This window comes from Lissotriton helveticus, chromosome 1_2 (genome assembly GCF_964261635.1).
Source record: "Lissotriton helveticus chromosome 1_2, aLisHel1.1, whole genome shotgun sequence".
NCBI classification, from domain to species: Eukaryota; Metazoa; Chordata; class Amphibia; order Caudata; family Salamandridae; genus Lissotriton; species Lissotriton helveticus.
Genome location: NC_136058.1, coordinates 329,791,238 through 329,815,604, shown reverse-complemented (window position 1 = coordinate 329,815,604; position 24,367 = coordinate 329,791,238). Strand labels below are relative to the sequence as shown.

The 24,367-nt window shown below is 41.9% G+C and overlaps 1 pseudogene across 1 annotated transcript in view; it reads right to left on the bottom strand.

Moving 5' to 3' along the window:
* Window positions 1–874: 874 nt before the first annotated feature.
* The window catches only part of LOC144802985 (uncharacterized), a 125,807-nt pseudogene continuing 102,314 nt past the window's right edge, over window positions 875–24,367 (bottom strand). The window contains exon 5 of the transcript XR_013605493.1: window positions 875–2,294. The product of XR_013605493.1 is annotated as an uncharacterized LOC144802985 (transcript). The remainder of the gene's footprint in view (window positions 2,295–24,367) is intronic.

Below are 24,367 nucleotides of genomic sequence, written 5' to 3'. Positions count from 1 at the left end.
CTCTACTATAGTGTGCAGAAACTCTGCAGTCAGGGCAGACAAATGAGCACAGAAAAAGATAGGAGAGGAAAAATATCCGCACATAAGTTTGTGAATAGCATTTTCCAGAACATTAATAGTACTATAAATGCACAACACAGATTATTTGTGAGATCTCTTGGGTGTATCTGATGTGATTCTACAACTCATTAAACTTTCCTCAACATATGGAAAGCAGGTTTGGTTTGAAGCAAAAAGGACATGGAAAAAGGAAACTAAAGTAAATCTTTGTAATACTGGGCTGTGTCCCCACAGAACAGAAGTGATTAGAACTGTCTAGAGTGGGGACAAGAATGCTTTGCATATGCTTTGCTTTGTGTTTAATGGTACAAAGATTAGATAATTATGTGGTGGTATTTTGCTGATTTTAAATACCAGTCCTTCCATCACCTTTACTTTTTCTCAATGAACAGACCTAAGTGGCACAGAAATTAACATACTTTGGTCCCAAAGCGGCGAACGACAAAGGAACTCCTTCTACAGCTCCCTGGTCAGGCTCATTAAGGCAGGAAACAGTTTGTTACTTGCATTGCAGATAATAGGACTGTAGCCTTAAAGTTCAGAATTAACTCTACCTTGAGGGTTGGGGCCATGGCTTATTAAAACTCAGGGAGAAATGAACACTGAATGGAATAAGGGCCACAAATATTTACTAAGGAATGAGGCTAATTCAAGCTTTTCCATTCTTTGCTGTGTGCTTTTCTCAGTACACAGCTTGTAGGATAATCAAAAGTTTGAGGTCTTTATGACTGGTTCATGTGAAGGTTTTGCGATGCGAAAACCTCCTCCCCAGGTTTGACAGGGAGCACCTTTTATTCGCACACATTGTCTCTTTCATTTATAAAGGTTACATTTACATATAGACTTTTTGTTACATTGAGAGCACTGATAATTGTCCCTCATTGTTGGTTCTCTCAAGTTGAATCAAACTGAATCTCCACCTGACACTTCCCTGGCATTTAGAAGAATGGCAAGATTTGTCCAGCATAAGTTCTCTCATGTTGAGCGAGACCAGTTTTCTGGCTGAAGCTTTCCCAATCTTCAGAGCACTGATAATGTCTTTATCTAGTGTGTTTTCTTTTATGTTGAGTGAGATTGCCTTTCTTACTAAAGCTTTTCCCACATTCAGAGCACTGATAAGGTTTTAGTCCAGTGTGAGTTCTCTCATGATCAACAAGATCAGATTTCTGACTGAAGCCTTTCCTGCATCCAGAGCACTGATAAGGTTTGTATCCAGTGTGAGTTCTCTCATGACGAACAAGATCAGATTTAAGACCGAAACCTTTCCTGCGTTCAGAGCACTGATAAGGTTTCTGTCCAGTGTGTGTTCTCTTATGTTGAGTGAGATTGCCTGCCTGGCTGAAGCTTTTCCAGCATTCAGAGCACTGATATGGTTTTATCCCAGTGTGAGTTCTCTCATGATAAACAAGACCAGATTTCTGATTGAAGCTTTTCCAGCATTCAGAGCATTGATAAGGTTTGTGTCCAGTATGGATTCTCTCATGTTGAATTAAACAGGCTCTAACACTGAAGCTTTTTTGGCATTCAGAGCACTGATACGGTTTTAGTCCAGTGTGTGTTCTCTCATGACAAACAAGAACAGATTTATGACTGAAGCCTTTCAAGCACTCAGGGCACTGATAAGGTTTTAGCCCAGTGTGAGTTCTCTCATGTATAGTGAGACTTTGTTTTGAAATGAAGCTTTTCTGGCATTCAGAACACTGATACGGTTTGTGTCCAGTATGGATTCTCTCATGTTGAATTAAATGTGCTCTCCGACTGAAGCTGGTCTGACATTCATTGCATTGATAAGGTTTTTGTCCAGTGTGGATTCTCAAATGTAAAATTAGAGAGTTTTGGTAACGGAAGTCTTTCTGGCATTCAGAACACTGATAAGGTTTCTGCCCAGTGTGGATTCTCTTGTGTCGAGTGAGACTGTTCTCATAACTGAAACTTTTCTCACACTCAGAGCATTGATATGGTTTTTGTCCAGTGTGAGTTCTTTCATGGCTAGTGAGACCAGATTTCTGACTGAAACCTTTCCAGCATTCAGAGCACTGATATGGTTTGTCTCCAGTGTGGGTTCTCACGTGTATACCGAGACTAGCTTTCCGACTGAAACTTTTTTGACACTCAGAGCACTGATAAGGTTTTTGCAGAGTGTGGATTCTCAAATGTTGAATTAGATAGCCTTTGTGACTGAAGCCTTTCTGGCATTCAGGACACTGATAAGGTTTTTGTCCAGTGTAAGTTCTCTCATATTTAGTGTGGTGGGATTGATAAAGCAAGTGGTTCTCACATTCATTGCTCTTATTCGAGTTGTCTGTATCTTCTAGTTGGGTTTGTTCTGGGATACATGCCATCTTAAAAGTGAATCTGATTCCAGAGTCTGGTACTCGTTTATGTTACATTCAACATTAACTTATAAAATACACTGCAGATGCTCTTCTTAACATCTGTATTTAACTAATTATAGTTTTTATCTGCAGATCATTTTCCTACCCTTAAAGGCAGCCTATCTAACTTCTCTTATAAACTTTCATAGAGGAGCCCCTTGTATGTATTAAGATGCCCCTAATGAATTAATTCTTTCCAAGTTATGCCTGGGTTAGTTCTCTCAGGTTAAATTAGACTCATTTTCTGACTCCAGTTTATCACATTTGATTTAGGTTTCAAAAGCACTGATAAGACCTTTGGGGTTGTGTTTGCCTGTTAAGTATATTTGTTCATACAAGTAATGACATGTGATTAGGGCCTGGCAGGGTGGTTTTATGAATTATCAATAGTGTAACTGTGGCCCCTTTTAGGTTTTCTGTGAAAGGGCATGCTTTTTGGATCAACGGCTAAGGCAGGCACTTGATTGACTTTGCAGGTCCAGGACACTTTGAAACCACTCAGATCACATCAAGAGACAGAGTTGGTGGGGAAAATCTTTCTATATTGGAAATGATAAACCGGCATCTTTGCTGTAATGACATCTGAGAAAGAGCATTTACAATAACTTTCTCAGAAACAATGCTTCCTCTCCTCTGAATCAGTAGAGACAGAGACCTAAGCTTGCTATTTTAAAATGAGGTAATTTGTCTTTCTGACAATTTGATCATATCATGTGTACAAATGCTGTTTTGTTGGGGAGGGGTTTGGGTCTATAAGGATTTGTCATGAACAATCAGACAGAATGTACAACATTGATTATTCCCAAGTGCACTGCGTGGGCATCAATTGTGGTCAATGTTCTTTGTTCGACCAATCTTGAAATGTTTCCTTTAAGTGAAAATATTCCTACCATTAGTAGATGCAGACTGTCAATTTATTCTTGTGTTCCATTTATAATTCAGAGGCTCCTCAATATCAGTAACGGACACCTGCTAAACATTTATGGTCATTTTCATTTAGAGATTTGACAACATTCCCATTCAGCAGTTTCTTCCACTCCAAGTTCCTCACGATTCCTGGCACATAGAATATGTTTCTCCTCTAGAGCTCAAGCATGTTTTAACTTTCCTCAAAATAATCCTTTTTGTTGTGTTTCACTAAATTTAAACCTTTTTTTGTTCATGCTTCAGTCACCTGTAGGAATAGAGTTTGAGATTGTATATCAACACAAAGAAAACATATTTATGACCTTATACTTTGCAGAAAGAAAACATTTACAAATACAAGACAGGAAATCAGTTTGAGAGAATTTCTGATAGTGGTGAAACAACTCTTGGACACTATGTAGATCGGTTTCTTGGAACCACTGGAACTCAAGATTGTTAAAGTAAAAGAAGTGATATTTAAGAAAGAAACAAGTTACACATATATTGTGACACACATTCTCAGTAGCAGCCAACACAATCAATTTGCACTTTTTTGTGGCAAAGGCTGTGATCATAGTGAGATATGTGTAATATTTTTAATAAATTATCAGATGGTATTTACTCCCCTAACCACTTACAGGGGTTAATCTATTGGTTTTTACAGTGATTTAGGAAAGAACGTTTTATTGAACTAAGGAATTGGCCTTGATGTAATCACTGCTTTAAATGCCACCGTAGAGACAGGCCATGTCCAGTTAGCTCAGTAGAATTCACCATTTCAAACTGTGGGGAACAAAGGACTTACTTGGTTTTCCAGAACTCCTCACACTCCTCCGCCAGGATCTAGGTACTGCAACTGCTGAAATGGGGGAAAAAATCAAAGTAAAGGAAACCAAAAAGGGACAACAAAAGACAAACACAAAATGAACAGAGCAAAAATAACAAAAAGAATATCTTTCCCTCTCACCACAGGCTGGGACCCGGCATGACCCCTGAAGTGGCAGACAAGACAGAAAAGAGCAGGATGGGAGGACGTAAAGAGGTCGAAGTAAGATCCAGAGAGAAAAGATGCACAAAGATCAGACAGAGGGAGAATAGAATCATGTGGTGTTGTGGTGTAGAGAAGGGGATGCTCTGATTGTTTAGGAACTGCTGGGCAAAACCGACCTAAAAAGGAATTGGACCTGCACTAGTTCCCCAACATGGACTAAACAATGGAGAGTTGCACTTCCCAAGTAATGTAATGTCCAATAAGGAAGCCCAATCAGTATCTTCTTCGAAAGAAACTTTATTTAAATTTCATTGAACATAGTTAGTGAACATCAGCCAACGCGTTTTGTTAGATTTCCGAACTTCGTCAGGGCTGGAATTAAAAACACAAAGATACAAAAGTGAGTCCTATATACAGTGACACTTAACATGTACAGTGCTGAGACTTTATAACATTTTATCATGTTCCAAAGTGGACCATTATTATAAAGGTAGCAAAGGGTGTTATATACAATTAAATTACATTTTTGGTACGCAGCTGCTCATGGTATATGAATAAAAACGCATAGTATTATGTCATCCATGTATAAAGCCTAAATTTGAAATTTGGGAAACATATCACCAAAAGAACTATGGAGAATATTCTAATTTTTTCAAATTTAAAAGATCCTTTGCCAGGATGAACCTTATATTTTAATCTAAAACAATGATTCATATAAAGTGGGTGGGACACTAAATTGCACATTGTAAAAAGATTATACAAATGACCTGAATATAACAAATTTGACACATGATCATATATAAAATTCATAGGTTATCTAATAGGAGATCACAGAGATTAATCTCATATGGCAGTCAGTTCTTATTATTAAAAGACCTAGCAGAGAAATGCATGGAGGCTAGAACCCTCTTAATGGACATGGACTATTTAGGTCTTAAAAAGATTAACCAGGGACCTACACATGAGGCAGGCCACACTTTGGATTTGGTGTTTTCCAACGCACCTCTAACCACGTGTATATCCCCCACCCAGGTAGAATGGACTGATCATTTTATTTTAAAGTTCTATACTGATGCTATGGATAAGCCACGCATACAGACCTCCTTGGCCACTAAAAGAAGACCCTGGCACAATTAACGGTGGACATTTTCCGAGAAGCCTATCAAGCTCCCCTGATTAATGATTATACGGGAATAATGTCAACTGAACTTAAGCAGTTTGAAAATGCAGTTAGTGAAGCGATTAATTACACCATCCCGCTGAAAATATATAAACCCCGCCAGGCAGTCAAGCAAGAAATTTGGTATTCCGAGGATCTGAGACTGATGAAACAAAAAACCAGAAAGCTGGAAAAAGTATGGAGACAGTCTTGGAGGCCGGAGAACAAGCAACATCATACAACCTCACTTAGGTCATATCATAAGGCCATAAGGACAGCTCGTAAAAGCCACATCGCAATGCAACTCACAGAGGCAGGGAAAGACTCTAAAGTTTTATTTAAAATCTTACAAACTTTCACTAAGCCTGCGGCATGCGAGACGGTAGAGGTTGCATCTCAAGATCTATGTGACGGGATCTCACAATTCTTCATGAAAAAGATAGATGCGATCTACGGAAAGATAATGGCCTCAAAGACAACTGAGGTGGTTGATCCTAACAACCTTTCCCACAATAACACACAACAGAAGTCACAAGCTAACTGCCTAAGAAGCTTTCCCCCTATCTCTTTAGAGGAAGTTACTGCTTTAGTGACCGAGATTAAGAGTGGTAGCCCTCAGGACATCATCCCTGCCCGCATTATGCCCATGCTGGCTGAAGTCCTGGGCCCAGAAATCCAGCAGCTAATTAACCTGTCACTAAGCACGGGAGAGGTTTCGAGGGATTGGAAAAGGGCATTAGTGAGACCGTTGAGAAAGAATACCACCGTTCCTTGGACGGAACTTACCAACTTGAGACCTATTTCTCTCCTTCCCTTTATGGGTAAAGTGATAGAGAAATTTGTTAATAGGCATTTGTCTAGATACATCGAGGAGACAAATGGACTGGATCCATCCCAGTCGGGTTTCAGGCCGAGACATAGCACCGAGACCACCTTGCTGTCAGTCGCAGACGATCTATACATGTTCCAGGATAAAGGTCATTCTGTTATCCTGGTTCTGTTGGATCTGTCTGCGGCATTTGACACAGTGTCATATGACATCATGACCACCAGGCTTGTTAACATCGGCCTGGAAGGTGGGGCTCTAGTGTGGTTGAGGAGTTTCCTGACAGATCGCAGCCAAAGTCACCTAGGTGGAGAAGCGTGGCTCAGTGGTTAGAGGCGGCAGACCCGGAAGCTGAGATCGACCGTGGACCAGGGTTCGATTCCCCGCCTCGGCGGGTCTCGGGCTCAAAAATTCCACGGACTCGACAATTCTCGCTCTGGTGCCTACTCAACTCACGGGGTCACACTCTGCGACTCTGGGCAATAGCTTGCTTAATCTCCACTACGGCCCCTCGCGGCGGGATGCCTGGCTTTCACCTTGTGGACACCCTGCTGGGGTTTCTCACAGGGGAATACCAGGACGGGTTCCCTAAGCAAGCGCCGGGACGCTTACGGGCAGCTGTGCGCTTTACAAGTCCAGCACATTTACATTTACATTTACCTTGGGTGCCTATCGGTCAGAGGAGTTGGGGATCTCGAAGGGGGTGCCACAGGGCTCTTGTTTGAGCCCTACCCTTTTTAATATTTATGTGGCCCCCCTAGCGAACATCATGAGGTCCCATGGGTTTATCCCTGTGTCATATGCAGATGACACCCAACTCCTCTTTCCTTTTAAATACTTCACGGATGAGGTCAGGAACTCCTTCTCCCAGGGGATGAAGGCAGTGGCCCACTGGATGGCATCTAACTTCCTGCAATGCAATGTTGCAAAAATGGAGGTGATGCTGTTCGGTGAGGCCAAACTCCTGTGGTCCCCCGACTAGTGGCCGCAAGATCTTGGCCCAGTCCCAGAGCCCAAGCAGGTGGTTAAAAATCTGGGTGTGCGTCTGGACCAGGAGCTGTCCCTGAAGCAACATGGCAACCAAGTTGTGGGGTCCTGCTTCCATGTCATCGGAATGCTGAGGAAAGTTTTTCCCTTGCTCCCTGACTCAACCAGGAGGACGTTAGTGCAGGCCTTAGTGTTGAGTCGCTTGGACTATTGCAATGGGTTGCTTCTATCAGCAAATGAGGGAGTAACTGCCAGATTGCAGGTAGTCCAGAATACCGCGGCCCGTCTTGTTCTAAATCAGCCCTCTCGCACCCCCTCCAAACCCCTCTTGAACACCCTGCATTGGCTTCCCATTAAGCAAAGGGTGAAGTACAAGACTGGTTGCATTATATACAAGTGTCTCCAGAAGAAAGGCCCTGTGTATTTGTCTAACAGATTTTTCCCCTATAAACCTTTGAGATCCTTGAGATCTAGTGAACAAGCCCTGCTGCAGGTTCCGAGAGCAAAAACGGCTAGACAGGGTGGTAGAGCCCTCTCAATTGCTGGCCCAACGCTGTGGAACAGCCTCCCACTTTCCTTGAGACTTTGCAAGGAGAATCTCCTGTTCAGAAAACAGTTAAAAACCTTTTTATTCCAAAACTAGTGTAAATTTTATATACCTACTGCTATGCGCTGGAAGGTTGCCAAAGGCGCGGAGATACTCCTTTGGGAGGTGATCCTAGCGCGTTATAAACCCGCAAATAAATAAAAATAAATAAATAAATAGCAAAGGAATAACATGAGCTTTGATGGCAACGTATTCACAATCCTCAAAAACCTTCATTGTTGTAATCAGAAAGAGAACTTGTCATTTTGGAGCTCCTGTTGTATACAGCAGAAATTCAAACACTTTCAAAAATCTATTTTAACTGGCTGAGTCAGTATATCAATGGCTAAAAAGAGTGGTCTATCAAAATAAATGTACCTTCTTGCCATAGGCATGACTATTAAGAGTGTAATGCTCTAAGTCCTTATGTCAATCTGAGCACAACAGAACATGACATGGTACATACCTTTTATAGTGTATCTTAACCGAATTGTACTAGTTCCTGGGTAGTAAATCCAAAGTCGTTTTATGAGGATAAGTAGTCAGAATATCAAGGCAGCCGCCATATTAAGGGCTTCAAGTCATTAATCTGGATCCCATGAGTAAAAAGGCGAAAAAAAAACAAAAAAGCTGTATCAATACCAACAAATCTACATAAACTTATTAAAGAAGTGTAAAAAACGATATATGTAAAAGTAAAAACATAATGAACAAAATTACTATAATTTAACTACTCAAACCGTACAGTGGCCAGTAGGCATGTCTATTCTGACATATTATGCATAAAGACAAACCGAAATGGTCAAATACAAGAAGGGTAAATTACCAATGGCAGACATAATAAGCCAGGACAGTATCATTAAGAGCATCGTTAGAACAATTTTACTGAAATACAGAGCGGTCCTCGAGATTGTACGTCTAGGCAAAGCTTGTCGGGATGGGGACACGCAGAAACAACATAGCGTCGCATCTAAACGAATCCAGTGTCTTACTTAGTTGGAATGATAAACCACACATTGATTTAAAAAGAATTATTATTATAAACAGGTCACAACGAAGAGCTACAATATTAGGTGAAGCTGGTAGTGGCGTACTAATCCCAAGTTCTAACTGACCAATATCCAATCTAATAGCTATACATTACCGGCCTTACCACTACGAGTATAGTAAAATTTAACAGAATCTACCGTGCGCTTTGAGACATGAAATTCAAATTTTTTAAAATAAAGAATAGGCAACATGTGCGGAGAGACACCATAGTAATATAGTCCTCCCACATTTTATCAAAGCGCAACCGGTAATTTCAATAAAAATAAATACTGCAACCTGACCTGCTAAAACTCCAGAACAGGGAAACTATTCAAAAATGGTCTTCTAATTTAAGAAAAGGTCTATAACCAGGGGTCCGACAAGCCAACATTAAAAACCCATGTGTGGAACGAACAATCTTACCTGCCGCTGCGATTCGGGCGTATCAGCAATGCTAGAGTCCGTAACTATTGGTTCCGCCTTAAATGCAAAGGAACCGAAAATACCCGCACAAAATTGGCGCGAACGGATTACTCAAAAGGAAAGACAGACTAGTTTGGCAACCCGTCTGTGCCACAAAATAATTAGTCTGTCTTTGTTATTTACTAGTCGCTGGCGATAAGGAGAAGCGTGTGTACGTAAATACGTGGTTGCCATGCCATTGATATACAAAATACGGCGAACGAAATGGGGAAAATACTACAAGTGGCACCAATGATTTCATTTCCAAATCTCGCTAATCCAACTAGGGATTATTTAAACCTATCTGTAAAACATCAAAGAAAGAAATTAATTAATAAAAGAACTATCAAAATAAAGAATACTAAATTTACATTTGTGTACAACTAAACAGAATACAATATGTATTCTTATGCCAAACTTGCCAAAATTATATATACAAAATTGACATCATTGTTTTGTGATTCAAGGAAAATCATTATAGGTTCAAGTTATTCAGAAACGCTATCTTCGGTCAGGGAAGGAGCATGACCAATTGATACAGAAACAATGTTGCCAGAAATCAATCATCACATGCCTTCAGAGACCATTTGTAGGCTTTTCCTCAAGGAAGATGAGTGACAACCGACCTCATCCATTATGACTAAAATCAATCTTGACGATGAAATAGGTTCAGTATGTAATATCAGCTACAAACAACACAAGACAATGAGAAATCATCATGAGGAAACTACTATGCTCCCACTAACAATTTTATAATGCACAATAGGCAAAAGTGGGCAGTGGTACTCATGTTATGAAGAATAATTTTACAAATTAGATCGGACAGGAGCTCCAAAATGACAAGTTCTCTTTCTGATTACAACGATGAAGGTTTTTGAGGATGGTGAATATGTCGCCATCAAAGCTCATGTTATTCCTTTGCTAGGTCTTTTAATAATAAGAACTGACTGCCATATGAGATTAATCTCTGTGATCTCCTATTAGATGACCTATGAATTTTATATATGATCATATGTCAAATTTGTTATATTCAGGTCATTTGTATAATCTTTTTACAATGTGCAATTTAGTGTCCCACCCACTATCATTGTTTTAGATTAAAATATAAGGTTCATCCTGGCAAAGGATCTTTTAAATTTGAAAAAATTAGAATATTCTCCATAGTTCTTTTGGAGATGTGTTTCCCAAATTTCAAATTTAGGCTTTATACATGGATGACATAATGCTATGCGTTTTTATTCATATACCATGAGCAGCTGCGTACCAAAAATGTAATTTAATTGTATATAACACCCTTTGCTACCTTTATAATAATGGTCCACTTTGGAACATGATAAAATGTTATAAAGTCTCAGCACTGTACATGTTAAGTATATAGGACTCACTTTTGTATCTTTGTGTGTTTAATTCCAGCCCTGACAAAGTTCGGAAATCGAACGAAACGCGTTGGCTGATGTTCACTAACTATGTTCAATGAAATTTAAATAAAGTTTCTTTCAAAGAAGATACTGATAGGGCTTCCTTATTGGACATTACATTACTTGGGAAGTGCACCACTCCATTGTTTAGTCCATATTTGTTCCCGGCCAGTGCGGGTTGCGCCCTTCAGCGGCTGGCGCAGGAGAAGATTGTGCACGCCATTCATCTGACTTTGATCTCTAAGACTGCATTTTGAGTACACTATCCAAGGCCAGTGCGGCATCTAGAGTCCGCCGTTGTTCTTTTTTATTCTTAGTTCCCCAATATGTTCAAGGAGGAATGTGGCTCTATCTGGTTATTAGCAGAAGTTTGATAGCAACAAGAATAATGCAGAGAGAATCAAATGTGGAAGTTGCAGAGATAAAAAAAAAAGATCAAGAGACGGATTAGAGAAAGAAGAAACAGGGGGGAAGGAAACGTAGGGTTACCGGAATCCTTACCTACAGCTTTTTTTTGCTCCTTCATGGGTGGCAGCCATGCTGCACCACCTGGTCATCCAAGAATACCTAGAAAAGAAGTAAATAAATGCTTTTGCTTCAGACGAAAATCACACTTCATACCATCTTCCAAATAACCGTCCTGAACTTACAAAACAAATGGAACGCTTGCTCTCTGGAAGCCATTGTAAAGTAACCATGGTTATGAATAAATCGACTTTTTTGGTTCACCAAGAATCATGATGCCTTGCTGGAAAGGGTCTCTGTTAATATGGAGTGCGCCCACAGTCTCAGAGAAGGGACCCTAACAACCTAACCCACTTCTTCATAAGCCCCATCTTTTCATTTAAAGCCCATGACACTTGTGAATCAAAACAATATGCTTCACAATTGGAATGTTAAAGTTCTTGTACATAATTCTGACCACCCTTCATAAATCAGTCAACCACACTCTTAGATTTATAGAAGCCATGCTTTCTGAGCAACACTTCAAGCAGATGCAGCGTGCGAATGCTCAGAAATGGAAGCAACACGGCATCAATGCGCTGGTGCGTATTATTTATACATTTATACATTTTCTAAAGGGATGATGATGCAGAGGGTCAGTGTCTTGTGAACTCCACTGGACAGTGACCCAAGAACTAGAATTTCGATGAAACATTCGAAGGACAAAGCTTACAACATTGAAATGTTGAGATCTTGATTGAAGACAATGGAGCACCAGCCGATAAACCCTGATACAGGTCCGATGCTCTCAACATTACAATGTCCTAATAAACAGCCTCTTCCCCACTCTTTCCACTGCCTCTCCAAAATATATGTATTGGGCAGGGAAAAGCAAAAGAAAGAGCCTTTGCAGCAGGCAATACAGGAGCCTTCCTCCCTTCCCCCCTTCCTTCTTCTGTAGCTCACAGTGCCACTGGTGCATTGGACTCTCTTTTGCCTGCCTTCCCCCTCATTGCCTACCAACTTGCCTCGGTGGGACAGGAGTCCCGAGGCCATCACCCAGTCGCTGCCTTCTCAGCAGGTGCTTTCTTCATCCTAGCGCCACCGGGTCGTTGCTGCTTCCAGGGGGACCACAAGCCCCAGAAGCCCATGCAGCAGTTCCCCAGCTGCTGCTGCTGCTTGAGAGGGGGAGGCACCACTATCGCGCTATTTAGCGCTGCCTCTCCCCCCGCAGCGCGGGACTCTCTTTTGCCTGCCTTCCCTCATTGCCTGTCAACTTGCCTCGGTGGGACAGGAGTCCCGAGGCCATCATCCAGTCGCTGCCTTCTCAGCAGGCGCTTTCTTCATCCTAGCGCCACCGGGTCGTTGCTGTTTCCAGGGAGACTACAAGCCCCAGAAGCCCCTGCACCAGTTCCCCAGCTGCTGCTGCTTGAGAGGGGGAGGCGCCACCATAGCGCTATTTAGCGCTGCCTCTCCCCCTGCTGATTCCAGGAGCCCCAGAAGCCCCTGCACCAGTTCCCCAGCTGCTGCTGCTTGAGACGGGGAGGTGCCACCATTGCGCTATTTAGCGCTGCCTCTCGCCCCGCAGCGTGGGACTCTCTTTTGCCTGCCTTCCCTCATTGCCTGCCAACTTGCCTTATGGGACAGGACTCCCGAGGCCATCACCCAGTCGCTGCCTTCATCCTAGCGCCACCGGGTCGTTGCTGTTTCCAGGGAGACTACAAGCCCCAGAAGCCCCTGCACCAGTTCCCCAGCTGCTGCTGCTTGAGAGGGGGAGGCGCCACCATAGCGCTATTTAGCGCTGCCTCTCCCCCCGCAGCGCGGGTGGCGCACGGGCCAAGGGCGGGCCAATCCTTGCCCGTCATCGCCTGGAAGAGGCTGGGCTGGGCCACCCCCCTGTCATCTTCATATAAGGTACTGTGCCATACTCCCAGTAACTGATAATACTGTAAAGTCCAACTTGTGGAACATCGTCTTGGGACAACCTGCCAGGCGGATTATAGGCTTGCACAGATCTTCCCGCCCAAACGTACATCACCGAGACTGCATTTGGTTCTTTTATTTATTCTTATTTTTTTAACCCTGTGAACGCAAAATTGGGCAAAAGGGAGGTTATGGAAGGGTCTGGGGAGGTACGAACTGTGGGGTGAGGAATGCGAGGGGGAAGAAAGCGAGGAAAATAGTCAAACATGCAGCCAGCAATTGTGTTATGGACAGAATAGATTCCATTATAGATAGCTGTAAGGATATTCTCACTGCAGAACCGCCTATTCCTTGCCCTCAGGTCACCCTCGTCATCAAGCCTACTGCTCTGCCTAAACATGGTGGTATTAATAAACCTGCTACTGCATAAATTTTTAGGAGATCGGTCAGGAAAGGTGCTAAGCGTATCTCCTCGGAAAGCTCTATATGTTATGAAACTACCCCTAACTCAGTAACAAAACCCCCTGAGACCGTCACTTCTATTGATTATACACCTTCAGATACAGCGGTCAAGTGCACAAACATGTTTGCTGCCTTGGCCGATTTCTCTGATACAATAATTGTTGACGACAATGTATCTATTCCATCTAGTAATGTGCCGGGGACTTGTAGCTGTCATCAACAAATTGAAGAACTAAAATATGTAGTCGATATTATAAAATCTGAAATGGAGCATATGAGGTGTTTAGTCAAAGAACTTTCTTCTGCTGCCCAGGTGAGGGCTACAAACGAACTGGCAAAAGGTTTAAGAGATAGCGTACCTCTCACAGCACAGCATACGGTCTGTCCGGTGGGCTCTTTGAATATGACAAAGGATAGACAAATAGGGGAATTTCCAACCGCTAGTCATACCTTATCCTATGCTGGCCCAGTATCTAAGTTAGCCCAAAAAAGTCCAAAAATAAGATTTAATCCTTCCACAAATCCTACATCAGTTGATGGCTTTTTTGTAGCGCCGCTGGTGGCATCCTCTAGCCTTTACCCCATAGCAACAAGGGGAGGGATAAATACACAGTCCAAAGCCCTTACCCGAAAGGGCAATGTAGTTTATATGGTTAACGTTCCTAAACTTAAACCCACTTCTACACAGGAATCCTATGACTCCTTAGTAAACAAAAGTATCCACTGGATCCGGAAAGTACAAGGGTGCTGCTCACTAATCCGTGAGGACATAGTTGGGGCCAGAAGATCCTTAGTAAAGGGAGGGCTGACTGACTATATAGAGCTCTCATTGATCAGTACCACTCTTGCAGAAAACTTATTGGCCCTAGATTTTCGCACTTGTTCGCCCGACTCTTCCCGAATCCAGATGAGGTCATCCCCAGTGCCCGAGGGCGAAGTAACACATCCAGGGGAGGCCGGGAGGACACGGGGCGGGGAGTCTGAACTTGACAACATAGATATTGACTATCCATAGATAACTCTCACTAGACGACACCCTTAGTATTGGTTCCTAAGGGTGGCTTGTCTGGGAGTAAATTCTTAATTCCTTTTTCTGATCGAAAATCAGACTATCCCTGTGAGGGGCATGGAGGATGCCCCGGGGCTCTGCGATCGAGTTACTACCTACCCCGGTTTTAGAATTCCGGACATCAGAGATATTACCCTCCCAGGCACCTACTGAGCTAACTGATCATGTATGCCCCCACCACCTTGCTCTCCGTATCCTTTCATGGAATGTTGCAGGCCTCAAGAATAAACTGGACTTGCCCCACTGGAACACCTTTGTGGATGTCTATGACATCTGTCTTTTGCAGGAGACTTGGAGCCTGCAAACTTTATATAAATCCTGATACACAACTTTTTGCGTACCAGCAGAGGGTGGGGGCAAAGGGTGTCCGTCTGTAGGGTTGATCGCATGGGTCAGAATAGGTTTGGGCTGGAATATAAAGCTAACCATTCCATCTCCGAATATAATGAGGCTTACTATTGGCAAGGGACCGGCTGATAGTGGAAAATTGGAAATTTTTAATGTATACAACAGAGTGACCCTAGGGGGTAGTCTTTCACCAACACTCACGCTATTGGAACATGAGATAGGTACTTGTTCCCCTCATAACAAACTGATTGTCGCTGATGACATTCTGGACATTGAATCCGAGGACAACAATTGGGCGGTTCCCCCATTATATTTACCACCGATAAAAAAGTGGTCCCAAGTTGCCATACAAATAAATGCACTGACTCTGGAATATGGCCTAAAGGCTCTTAATGGTAGAACTGCATCACATAGGAAGGGGGCATATACTTTTAATAGACCAGGCTCTCAGTCACGTATTGACTATGTGTTACTTGATTTATGTCTCTAGGTGCACTCTCCTGACCTGAAGATATATTCTACCATGGATAGTTATCATAACCCACTGGGTGTGAAACTGGAAGATCTATGGTTTGACAAGAGCACGCAAACATGGAAATGACCCCCTCTTATGATCACTTAATCCCTTCGAATTGTGGCAGATATCTGAAATGGTCCAGAATAGCGGGCGATGAGGTAATGATTTCTGGCATAACCGATACACTAAATCAGAAGATCTTGGAAATACAGGCTGTTCATTTTGATCTGGCTAGCATTGCGGTTGTACCCAGTTTATATAATGACACCATAGGGAAAATAAGCTCCTTCTTGATCGCCCCACCACTTACACAGGAAATGATCCAAAGAAATAAAATTAACAAGGTGGGCTCCTGGTACTCGTGTAGGGTCAAGAGGATAGCTTTGTCGCAAGCCCTTAAAGGTAGAATCTCCGCAGAGATAAAAATGGCGAGGTCTAAATACAAACAGGCTATCAAGGAAGCCAAATGCTCCTAGGACGAAACATTCTGGTCAGACCTTAAGGTTGCATGTAATACCAAAAATACAAATGCATTCTGGACCCTGATTAACAGGGACCAACGGGGTTCTGCAGACCCCATCCCTAACCACATTACCAGCAGAGAATGGAGCACAAACTTTGCCAAACTTTATTCTACACCGGGTGTAGGGCACCACATCCTAGAAGACCCTCAAGGACCAAATTGTACAACTATGGAAGAGTTGGATTATTTTTCCACCAAAGAAATTCAGGAGGCAATTGGGAGGATTACTCTGGGTAAGGCCCCGGGCCTGATGGCCTCCCTGGGGATTTGATTCGTTCAGCCCCTAAAACCTGGGCAATATTTATTGCGTCACTTACGAACCACATTCTCAGGGGAGCAGCGATCCCAGACTCCTGGAAGGGGGCCGAGGTTGTTCCCATCTTTAAGAAGGGCTGTAGGGAGGAGCCAGCCAACTACAGGCCCATTAGCCTGATTAATGTTATTCAAAAGGTGGTTGGTAGGGTCCTCCTCCAAAGAATTTTGGCCTGGGTCGATGAGGGGGATATCCTCTCGAAATTCCAGGCTGGTTTTAGAACAAAGAAAGGCACAGTGGATCAAGTTTTTTAAAATTATAATTTTATTATTTCATTATGATCTACTGGAAAACCGTTCTAATTGGCAAAGGCAGTCTTTACCTCACATTTATCGATCTAAAGACTATCTTTGACCTTGTCCCCAGAGACAAATTGTGGAAAATTTTGTATGATCTTGGTATTCACCCCCAGATACGGAATTTTCTGGCCAAGCTCCACATAGGTAATTTTGCACGTATCGATGGGGAACACAGGGCCAATGCACCGACCGGATTTATGTCAACAGAGGGGTACGCCTGGGATGCGTAATGGCACCTACTTTATTTTCCCTATATATAAATGGGGTGGTTGCCTTTTTAGACAAAGATCCTGCTGAAGCTCCTTCCCTGGCTAGCGAAAAGATACCAACCTTGCTTTTCGCCGATGACATCCTCCTTATATCTAAGACTCCTGTAGGACTCCAAAGACTAATAAATAGGTTTCAAAAGTTCTGTTCATCTCATGGTTTGAGAATTAACACTTCTAAAACCAAGTTCATGGCTTGTAACCCGTGTAAATCATTTAGGTGCAAGCTTACTTTGAATGAAGTCCCATTAGAACGAGTCCAGAACAGGCTCTCTGATAATATGCAATGGAAACAACACTTGTCCAAAATGTTACTGAATCACAAATGAGTGGCGGGCGCCATTGCAATGAAACATCGTTCATCAAGAACTAGACCCGTACGCCCGGCCCTCGCTGTGTATGAAGCACAAGCAGTTAGTTCTGCATTGTATGGGTCAGAGCTTTGGGGTCATGAGCATATTGATGAAATTTCCCGCTCTGAAAATTCCTTTGTTAGAAACCTGGTGGCTATGCCAAAGAAAACACCACTTACGCCTCTATTTTTTGACTTAGGAAGGCATCGTATCAGGGACACGACCTATATATGTAGTTTCGATTTGGTACCTTACCTGTACATGAGGTATTGTCTAGATGGAATGGCCATACCTCTGTGGTGAAATCTTGCCCATGTTGTCTTGCTCCCATTGAAAATATCCCTCATGTTCTCTTTGTGTGCCCCGCATACAAGAGCCACAGACGCAAGTGGCTCAGGCCCATATGCAGGCTTCTGGGCACTACGAGCAGCCTTCTGGCCATGCGTATCCTCAAGACAGACCCTAAACTTCTTTTTGTCTGTGCAATAGCCAAATTCTTGGGGTGAGCATGGGCTGTTAGGCACAAGGCACTTTCCGCATCTTTGTAGCTGTTGCTAGTTTCTGTCATCTAGTATGGTTTTATATTTTTCCCTCCCTTTAAATTTTTATATACTTGTATTTTAACTGGAAGGTTTTTTGCTTATTTGCACATATCAAAGTGTTCTTACATTTTATTGTAAATAGTTTTTGTAAAAAGTGCTAGTTTTTAATGGGTATGTTATAAAAATATTTAACATTGTTTTTTTTATGTCCGTATGCTTTAATGATACCTGTGTCGAATAAAGCAAATTTGAATTGAATTGAATTGAATTGCATTGGAAGGAGGAGGTGGGATTTCTGCTCACCATCTGCATCTTCCTGGCTCACCTGTACGATGAAAAGCAGGCTGGCTTCAGTCTCCTTTTAAAGCTATTGCTGTGAATGTTCAACAGTTAACCATGGTGAGTCTGCATGCAGCTGTTAATTGTTGAACATTTAAAACAACAGCTGAGAAACAAAGGTTTTGGAGCCGCGGAAGACTGTTTCAACCCCCTCCTTATCAGTTGCGCCTTTGTTTTAATAATTAACACATTATGCTCTCATCGGGCAAATGTTGAAATAACCTTATAGCTCTACTGGCCACTAAAGGACTGCTGCCTTGTGAAAAGGGCCTTGACTTTGGAGCTACAGTGAGCTATAATGTTATATTAAAGCTTTAAAATACTTGCAGAAGGCAAAAACATGGTTACTCTGTCAGAGAAATAAGCATCACAATATTTGCAAGAGAATCACATATAGGTAATCTCTACAGTATATCAAAAGCCAGAATCAGAAATAACTCTAGATGTAAACTCAATAGACAGACCAACGCAGCAGAAATGGAAAAAGTTAATCTATAATATCAGATAGCAAACTGACAGAATCTGCTTAGTTAAACTCAAAGGAAAGTTCTTAAGTATAAATCAGTAAGAGGATTGACTTGTAGTCTGCCTTTTGAAAAAGGGTAAACAAATTCCAGCAAATTCCCCCGAAACTGTACATTATAAGTTTTCAGACAGAGAGAACACATTATTGACATGGTTCAGGATGAGGTAATGATGACAACAACCAATAAACTTTCTGGAAAACAGCATTAAAAAATGTAATTTTACAAAACACAGTTATAAAATTAATAATTGTGACTCTTTACCCAAATGTAAGAGAATATCATTGGAGCTTGCATGTTCTACTATGCAATACATCAAAATGGTACAACCACAATATACATTTTTCCCACGTCCTGTAAGATCTTCCATTTTCCACTTTTTTTATTCCATTATTGGAGCTCGACATGGGCTCCTTAGCACTTCTTTTAGAATGCCCTGCTCAATCACATTTTCAATGACAGGTCAAATCCCCTCCTCTACTTCACGTGCAAGGTTGTACTGAGGATACACGGCATTCGGTTTTACATTGATGTTCACTGGCTTTGCAGTTTCAATCAATCCAGTTTTTTTCCAGGTAAAATTCCAAGCCTCTTAATTTACTGTGCAATTTAAATCTGGAGGTAAATCCTCTTTTGTAAAGCTTGGAAACAAATTAACTCCCAAGTCTTCCGAATGTAATATAGAATCTTCATCTTGTGTTTGAATACCAACACTATCCGATGCACACATAATAAAAAATAACTGGACAAATCTCACTAATTATAAATTTGTGGCCCTTCATCATCAACCTAATTTGTACAGAAACATTTGCTGACAGCTAATTGGTTAGTTATTTATTAGAAATGCCTACAACTTGGACTTCTTTTCCCAAGAGGGGTAGGTTGGGAGTGTCCGTCAGTCTGACTGTGGGATGGGTAGCACCTTTATAGATTAAAAGTGATGCTGGATGGCCATTTTCTTTTTCATCTAGGAAAAGGCCATTCTGGTCTACCTGTAAGACTGCGCCAAGCATGCAACCCAGTCCATTGGAAAGTCCAAGTGTAGATGAAAATTGTGGAAAATCATTATTCACTGAAGGATTTTGTTGAAATCTTAAATGTGTTGAGAATGTGGCATTCTATTTTGAATTGGGATGTGAGGCCTTCGGGACTGCAGGCATGTTTCAACTTAACTGCCTTTGATTCTGCATGTTCGGTACAGAGGCCTGTTGGGCTAGGACAATTGCCTGTGACATCCCATTCAAGTTCCTGTTTCTCAGTCCTGCAAGCATGGCAGGGAGCATGGTTTATTCTTCACATTATTAGTATTTGAGGTATTTACATTGTTAGTAAATCCTATACCCAGAGGATCAACCTTTCCACCTTTCACATATTGAACATCATTACTCTGCACACCAACTCCCTGCATATCCGAATTTGCACCAGCACCAAACAAGAATCTAACACATGAGAACCACTTTTATCACTCTTTTGAAAAAGGTTTGTCTGAGCCCCCATAATGTTATCTGTGATTTGTTTATGCTTAGCATCAAATCAGTACAGTACTTTGCGTATAACAAAATCTCATCAAGAAATTTTGTCTGCCAGCACATCACACTTTGCTGGATATATGCACTAACCTCTGGGCGCATCATTAAAAGAAAGGCAGACACAAAAGCAGACACTCTGTCTTTTGCCCGGTGTTCGGCTGCTAAATTGTGTAAATCTGCATTAATACCTTGTTATATACATGCACTAACTCCTTTGGATCTTGTCTTGCCCTCATTATTTGACCAATTGACCGGCTTTTGAGAAACCCTTGTTTAAATAATCAACTCTTCATACTCTTCCATAACAACTTTAGACTCATTATTTTCAGGAGCTCTGCTCTGTGGCTCTTCAATTGGCCAGTTTACAACCAACTTACACCCATTCCACAAATCTTCTGAGACATCAATTTAAAATAACATATTTAAACCCATCTAAAGCATCTTTAAAATAGTTACAATCTTCTTTACCTCTGTTTACCACTTTTCTGGTTCCATCTAAGCTTGTGGAAATTTGTTGTGAATCTGAAAATATTAGCTCTCAACCATGGCACATACTCTCCTCTATGCACTTCTCAAAGGAAATTCTTTTGCATCATAGGTTGTGATAGTTTAGGAGCTAGAGCAACAAAACCTCATCTCATGGATGGTCCTGAGAAAGAGAACACCAAGCAAGCACCTGATTCTTCCATGAAGAAATGGGATAACAATAAAAAAACAAAAGAATAGAGAGAATAGATCGCAATCCAGGAGGTGGGTCTCCTCAACAGGAGCCCTACGAAAGGAGGTACAACCGTAGGAATCGTGATAACATTAAAAAACCTGACAGGCATCAGAATATTGATACACGTTCCTCTCGTTACTTTCAGGGTTCATCAAAAAACTCGGTGAGGGAAGGACGGTCAGAACACAGACAAGAAGAACTTACAAAGTTCAGAAACATGCAACGTACTTCAGACTATACTTTCAAAAAAGAAGAGAAGCCAAAATCAAAACCTCAATTTAAAAAGAAGAAAGTAGCAGGTCTTAAAGTAGACATGCCCAGAATTCTAAGGACTCCATTTCTGAACAGGGAATGGGCTGACAATGCTAGAAAGCAGCAGAAGTAACAATAGCTCACCAGAACCTGATGGAATTTCTAATGACAGCAGAGTTGAATGTACAAATCACGGTGGAAACACCTTATACGAGAGTAAGTGTCCAACATAGGTTACATGAAATAACACTCCAAATGGAGGGGGACAAACCCAGAAAAATTAAAGGTCTCTTTTGGGAGAACCTGACTCATGGATTTGACATCCTTTTAGCTGAAAAAGATTTGCCGCCTGAAATTGTTATGGATTGCCCAAAGGGAGAAAGGTAACTTTAGCGTCTTTTTCTTTACCATGTTCCAATATACTTAATACATACATACGTGCAGGAGTGGCCGGTATCACTTGCGCCAGCATTATATCGCAACCATGTTTGGGAGGATGCTGAGTCACCTCACTATACAATCCCAGTAAAGACTACTCCACAAAGACAGTACCCAACAAAACAAGATGCAAAAGAACAGGTTAGGGATATCTTAAATCAACTTGAATACCAGGATTGTTAGAAATGGGATCTCTGATTGGCACAGCCAGGCAGTGCAGCACGCAGGGACCCCCAGGAAACAGCAGCTGGGTCCCGAGGTGGTTCCTCCGGACAGAGTGTCCCCTCAAGAACACAAGCACAACAGAACATATGCATGGGGTCACAGCCCCTATATTTATACTGCATTTCCCTTTGCGTCACAGCCCAGGGTTTAGGGATACTAGTTAAAACTGGTATAAGGGAGCTTTGGAGTACTTTGTTTTGCTCAGATCCTCTCTCCTTTGTCAGGTAGAGATTAGACGCACCACAGTGGGCGGAGCCGGCATTGTGAATCTCCCTATTTACCACTGGGCAGACTCATCCTGGCTCCTGGAGCGAACCACACCATCCAGCACCTGTCAATTATTAATCCACATTTGTAAAGCGCACAGTCACCCGTAAGGGTCTCTAGGCGCTGGGGGCCGTCGGGAAGATTAAGCGAGCTATTGCCCAGAGTCACATGGTGCTGGGCTAACCTGCCGCCGGAGCCGGGGATCGAACCCTGATCCCCAGATTCCAGCGTCAGTCGCCCTGGCCGCGGCGCCACACCTCTCTCAATCACAAGCCAAGTCCAACAAGGATGTAATTGAAACTTGCACCTCGTCAATGAACAACCCTTTTTTCCTGTAATGAAACTGGATAATTCATACTGTCTAGTTTTAGACTCTAGGCATCTGAACACATGCACTAAAACATTTGCAGTACAAAATGCACATAGTGCTGAATTAATGAAAAACATTGTGTGGAAAAATACAAAACAACACTATATATCTCAAATGGATTCTTCTGCCAAACTATAGCGCCTGAGAGCAGATATTTGACAGCGTTCTCAGCGCTCAGTTCTCAGCATCAATTTTGTCGACTCCACCAAGGTTATAAGAAATGCCCTGGGTTGTTCTCCGCTAGGGTAACAGAGTTACTTCAGAATTTGGATGAAGAGGCATTGTCCTATGTAGATGATATTTATCTGACAGATGATGATTTAAAGGATCACTTGACCAGGGTGAGCAACATAATTTAGGGGTTCGCCTAGGAGGGCTACAAAATCAACTTTAAAAAAAAATCTAAAATAGACCACCTCAGTGTCCCATTTTTGGAATACGAGTTATCAACTGAAGGGAATAGCCGGGCACCTAACTTTTTAGAGAAGTGTGCGCTGCTCTTACCTTCTAAGTCGTCGAAAAACTCACAATCCCTATTTGGATTCCTAAACTTTGGCAGAACATACACTTTAGATTACGTAAAAAAAGTAAAACCTTTCTACTACCTAATAAGACCTGATTTTTCAGTTAGGCATTGGACACAGGAACACACGGATAGCCTTTGTTATTTACAAGCTGACATAATAGGGTCCAAACACTTACACACACACAACACGTGTCAACACCACAACTTTGGTGATCCGTGTTATAGCGGGTCCATCTGGATACACTTACCTAACCTTCAATGAAGGCGAAACAGTACCCATAGCATACAAATCACACTTGTACACAAAGGCAGAAACAAATAATTGTTGTAACTCCAGTACCGGCCTTAGAAGCAAGCATTCCAAATGCTAAAGCTTTACATCCAAGATGGATACAATGGGCTAATTCTCTCACTGCAACAGATGTAGATAACAAATTTGACTCTACACAGAAAATACAAGCATTTCTGCAATATGAACAAGAATATCCTCTCCTGAATTAGATAATGCCTATAGATCAGAAGGAATACATTATTTACACTGACTGTTTTGCTCAGCCGGCCGTAGGAAATAAACAGCAATACAGTGCTGCATGTGTGATTGTGAACGGTCATATGCAGGGAGGCAAGTTCCATCCTGGCAGTACGAAGACACAATCTCTAGGAGACTGCACGGCACAGCTGGCAGAATTAAAAGCCCTGTTACGGGCACTAATGAATACGGATCGAGAATCCCCCAAATAGTGTGCAATTCTTTTTACTATGTCTAGTCATACAATGAATATCTACACTACAGGTGTCAGAATGGGTGTAAAGACTCAAAAGGTGGCACAATTAAGCATAAAATGCTACGGGAACAGGTAATGGAGTTGAAAAACAAACTACCGAGAGCTCCGTGATACACACGCTGAGTCATCAACGTGATGGCATTCAGGTTGAAAGGAATTCATTGGCTGATGAAGCGCAGAAGGGACAGTATGTACTGCTGCCGTAGCTGCAATCACCCATTCCAAAACAAGAATAGACAAACAGATAATGGTAACTGTCATTGCTTCACGCAAAAACAGCACGGGCTTACCGAAAGGTTTTCCACTCAATTCAATTCATAAGCTTTTATTCGATTTGAAAGTACAAATCATACAAGCAAACATTAAAATACAATACCTTATATGTACAGAAAGGGGATAAGAAACATGTGCAACAGTTAGTGGGCAACAGATAATATTTAAATAATATGGGCAGTATAAAAGTTATACAAAAGAATCATATGTGTACAGACAGGAAATCAAATATATTTATCACACCAAATGGTGTTTCCTGA